A 5,383-nucleotide genomic window follows, 5' to 3' on the forward strand; every position below is an offset into this window, starting at 1 on the left:
GACATTGGCTCAGAGAGAGCCACAATCAAAGGGACTAGGAGTGGTCACTTAAATATTTTTTTAACACAAAAAATTTCAAAACAATGTGGCATAAAGCTTAAAGATTTCATTACTCCATCTCATGCATTCAAGAGATGTCTATACTGTGACTTCCAATGGCTTCCTGACCCTTCAGAAAAATCCAATTACCCATTCTGGTCAGTTATGATCCAGGGACCTACCAGCACATACATGTTCAGCACAGAACATTTACTCTTCTGTGGCCTGACTAGAGGTGACAGAAAGCACGTCTCTGTACGCAGCCCTTTCAAGCTCCTTTGGTACCAGGGCCTGCACTTCAACTTGGCTCCCAAGAGATAGCTTGTGGTCAGTCCATATCACATTTCCCCCTTAGACCTGTAGCTATAGATCAAACTTCACATGGAACCTTCATTGCATGAAGAACAGAACGTGTTGGTTAGGGGAGCATTACTCTTTTGCATCTCTGAACATGGCTAACTCAGATGGGTTTTGAGCATCCAACGTCTGGTTGTCCTGTCTGACTCCAGTATGGCACTGACACTAAACCTCTTGCATCCCTCAAGGTGCCAAGGAACAGGCCCATAACTCATTCATAATTCTGAAATCCCCAAACCCCCAAACAAAAAGCTTGCCAAAAATTCACCTGGTGGCAAAATCAGATCTGAACCTACCTATAGAGTACATTCATTCCACCAATTCTGAATGTCTACAAAGATTTTCCCCCACTGAAATTTTTTGTTTGATTAAAAGTTTGAAATGTTCACAAAAGTTTTACCACGAAGTATTCAGCATATTAATTGTATTAAAACAAACAAAAAAGACAAAAAAAAAAAAAAAAACTTGCTGCCCCTAGAAGCATTACAGGTGTGGCAGCTGTGTCACATGTGTCTCAGTACGTGGCACAGAGGAGAGAGGCTTTGTCTATGCTCCAACCTGTGTTCTGACCTGTGTACATCAATCAGAATGATTAGTACTCTAACATTCCCTAAAAGAAAGCAAGCCTGAGACAACTACCAGGAGGCCAGACAGGGAGCTAGCCAGATATCATGGGTCCAAAATCCCACAGGTCCAGATATGCTCCCAAGGGAGGAAGCTAGCTGGAGACTAGAAGAACACTAACTAGGACTGCGGGACCCAAGCAGGAGTGAGCTCCAGACAGACTACTCTTGCATGGTGACACTTTGGTGGGCAAGAAAGGCGTGAGCTGAGCCAACCACCAGACTAGCACCATGGGGCATGGACAGGGTACTAGCCTGTGATCACCACCAGTGTGGCACCACACAGGCCTTGGGGGTCAGGCAGACCATGCCTGAGATGACCTTTGCCTGGTGCCACAATGCATGAATGGGGCACAGCACTCCAGAGACCACTGCTGAGATGACCCCAGACACTCAGAGACCCCAGGCACCTCTAAGGGGAGCAAGTAAGTGGTGGAAAAATGGAAAATAAAGAGAAACAGAAGGATGTGTGCACAATGAAGAGGCAGAACTGGAAATTTGAGGGTAGCAAGGAACAGCCTGATGTAACTGGTGCCACCTGGGACCACAGTGGAGTCCTGGCCTGTGCTGCCACCAGGAGCCATGTTTGGGTCCATGGCCCTGAAGCAGCAAGGGTCTATTACTACATCTAAGAATGTCTGAGGGCTGTGCAGAACTGGCCCCACCCCTCACCTGGGTATCATGGGAAAGCTGGCCCTGGGGGAGCATGAGAGCTGACCCTACCCATACCCAGCTGCAGTATTGGAGAGAGGTCCCCAAAATTTCAGGAATCTCTGGTGAGGGATATGAGCATGGGAGAGCTGGCCCAGCCAATCATCTTCCCTATGCTGGCATGGACACGTGAGAGATACCCTCCTCCTCTCTTGCCCCTCAGCACCTGTGGCAGGTGAGAGACCTGGTTTAGGGATCAATTTTTTTTTTTTTTTAATTTAAAGATTTAAATTAAAGTAGCTGTCTTCAGATACTCCAGAAGAGGGCGTCAGATCTTGTTCCGGATGGTTGTGAGCCACCATGTGGTTGCTGGAAATTGAACTTAGGACCTTTGGAAGAGCGTTCCGCTGAACCATCTCTCCAGTCCCTGGTTCAGGGATCATTATAACGGGAGAGCTGCTCCTTCCCTCACCTGCTGTGGCATTCAGGAGAGCAGGCCCTGTACCTTACCTGGGCATCACAGTAGAAGTTATCCTGATGCAGGTCATGGGTGAGCTGACCACAAGGGTATGAGCTTGGGACAGCTGGCCCTATATTGTCACTTGTCAGCCATGTGGTAGTATGGGCAAGTGAGAGATACCCCTCTCTTGCCATTGCCACCTACGGTAGGGAGGACGCTGGCCCAAGGTCATCAGAGTGGGAGAGCTGGTCCTGCCCCTCAGCTGCCGCAGCACTTTGGAGACTAGGTTCTACAGCTTGACTAGGCAACCAGCTGTAGCCCTGGACATGGGTGTTACAGGTGAGCCAGCCTAAGGGCCTGAGCACAGGAGAGCTGGTCCTGCCTCTTGTCTGATGTATGGTGGTGCAGAGAGATGCCCTCCCCCCTCCCTCATCCCTCAACACCTATGGTAGGCACGAGAAGAGTGGGTGGGATTACTGGCCATATCTCTTGCCAACTGCAACATTTGGGAGAATGGACCCTGTACCTCACCTGGGTAGCAGGGTAGAGCTGGCCCTGGGTGTTGGTGAAGGGAGAAATAAGGAGGTTGTGCTTGAGGGTATGAGAGCAGGAGAGTCAACGGGCTGATTAGTTCAGATTCCTCTAAGACCCTGATCCAGAGCTTTGAATTGGTCTACCCCAACCTCATTGATGAACTGCTGGAGTGTGTGAAGGGACCAGTCTTATAGATCTAAAACTATAGGACTTCCATGACACAGAGCAACAACAAGATATCCAAGAGGAGTCCCAGTGAGGTTCCAGTATTGACAGAGTAGCAGAAGTCAGAGGCCCCATACCAAACCATGGAGTCATTGTAATGAACATTTCCAAGCAAAGAAGTGTAGACAAAAAGGGTATACTGTGGGACACATTGTGACACATTACAGCTTCCACAATAAGATTTTTTTCCCTCTGTTTTAGGGGAGGTTGCAAGGGTGGAGGGTAGGTATGAGTGGAACCAATAAAAAGTTAGAAAGAAAAAAAAAAAACAACCTGAAATTGACAATCCAAATGACTCTAGAAGCTAAGGGATAAGACTAAAAGTAAATAGAACTTGCAATTATCCCGGCTTTCTGACATGGCATCTTTTTTGGTGCACATAAGCTCTGTACTATGACTATAGTTTGATAATCTACATTATTCTAATTATCTTCCCAACAACCTAGAGATGAATGTCATGGGCATTGCCACTATTGTTTCCACATTCATGGAAGTGGAACGATGCTGTTCCATCATAGGAAGTCTAGGTACAGTTAACATCTGAAGCACTTCATAGACTCATAAGAGCACAGGAAACAGGGTCAGTGGAGTCACTTAGCAGTTAAAGGCCCCTGAGGCCTGATAAAGCGTACCTGATTACTGGAGTTACATCTCTGGAACCCAGAAAAGGCGGAAGACAACACAGAGTTGTCCTCTGACCTCAATATGAAAGCATGGCCCTTGTTCCCACACACATCACACACACTCTAGATGCACACACACGCATATCACACACACTCTGGAGTGCACACACTCATATCACACACACACATGCACATGTACATCACACACACCACACATACTCTGGAGTGTACAACATTTCCTTTAGCAAAAATAGCAAGGCTTGCCAGCTCTTAATCTAAAAGGTTTATGCAGGAAAATGTGGAGTTGCCCTCCCACTGGGCAAAGGGAAAGCCGTGTCTCCTGACGGACAGCTTCCTTTGGGAAAATGGGAGACTGTTCAGCTGGTTGTGGATGCTGGTGGTAAAAACAGGAGAGCTGGAGTCAGCAGGAAGAGCATGTCATTTAATTCAGCAGAGCTGTAGAGGGTGTTTCCCATTGCAAACATCTTAGCAGCTCTTGTTGATTTTATAATTAGGGATCCAGGATGGAAATGAATTTATAACTGTAATTCTTTCTTTGCCATGGTTGTAACCACTATGTGCACATTAAAAACGTCTTGTTTGCTTTTTAGTCTCTCTGTGTTTGTGATGTGTGTATGACATGTACGTGATGTGTGTGTATATGATGTGTGTGAGATGTGTGTGTATAATGTGTGTATGATGCGTGTATGATGTGTGTGTAAGATGTGTGTGTATGATGTGTGATGTGTGTGTTATGTTATGTGTGTGTGTGTGTGTGTGTATAAAACTGATGGATGTGTGTGTGCATTTGAGTGGTCAGAGGGACAAGCTTGGTGTCTTATTTGTTGCTGCATATGCCCTGGCTAGCTAGACCTCAAGCTTCTGGGGATTTTTCTGTGACTGACTCCAACCTCCCAGTAGAAACATTGAAACTGCAGGAAGTACCTTTCTTTTATACAAGTTCTGGGGCTGTGAATGAAGGTCCTTAGACTTAACAAGCATTTTACCCACTGAGCCGTCTCTCCCTTCCTACCCAATACACCTGATATCTCCCGATGAAGCAAGCATATGAAGAAAGGATCAAATGCTCGGCAGAGAGGAAATGCCAAATGGAACCGAGAAGCAGGATTGAGAGAAGTAAGACAAGATGAAAATAAACTCTTAGCAATGTTTTAGTGATTTCTTAAGGATTCTTTGCACTTCCTTTCCATGAAATAAAGTAGACAATGCAGGTGAGTCTGAAAGGAGAGTAGGGAGGGGAGGGTCTTAGAAAACCTGCTATTGTCAAAGAAGTGACCAAATGTGCACATACTGTGTTTGTAAATAAGGCACTTGGAAATGAAGGGCTTTAGAATATTTTGAAAGGCCAGGCAGTGGTGGCACATGCCTTTAATCCCAGCACTTGGGAGGTAGAGGCAGGTGGATTTCTGAGTTCGAGGCCAGCCTGGTCTACAGAGTGAGTTCCAGGACACCAGGACAGCCAGAGGTATACAGAGAAACCCTGTCTTGAACCCCTCCCCCCCCAAAAGAATACTTTGAAAGAATACTATTTTAAAAAATCATGGAAAAGACAAATTAAAGATTGAGAAAAATGAGATATTCAATCCCTTCCCCTAGGCATCCAGAGCTTCAAATGAGCATACAAATGACAATTTTAATGGTGTCTGCAAAGCCTGTTAAAAACAGGTCCTTGGGTGCCCAGGCTATCAACTTCTCAGTCCTCCAACCTGAAATGCTCCAGCTGTGGAGGTGCAACCTCCACAAGTTCATGCAATGTGACTGTACAGAATGGCTCCCTGCCCTTTCCACACCAACCGGCTCTTATTTATACGTGGACAAGAGTTGAAAATCTGATACACAAGACAAAAAGC

The 5,383-nt window shown here is 46.1% G+C and overlaps 1 pseudogene; it reads left to right on the plus strand.

Moving 5' to 3' along the window:
• The first annotated feature begins 863 nt into the window (after window positions 1-863).
• On the plus strand, window positions 864-1,004 carry LOC116089638 (annotated as a pseudogene).
• Window positions 1,005-5,383: the final 4,379 nt, after the last annotated feature.

This window comes from Mastomys coucha, unplaced genomic scaffold (genome assembly GCF_008632895.1).
Source record: "Mastomys coucha isolate ucsf_1 unplaced genomic scaffold, UCSF_Mcou_1 pScaffold14, whole genome shotgun sequence".
NCBI classification, from domain to species: domain Eukaryota; kingdom Metazoa; phylum Chordata; class Mammalia; order Rodentia; family Muridae; genus Mastomys; species Mastomys coucha.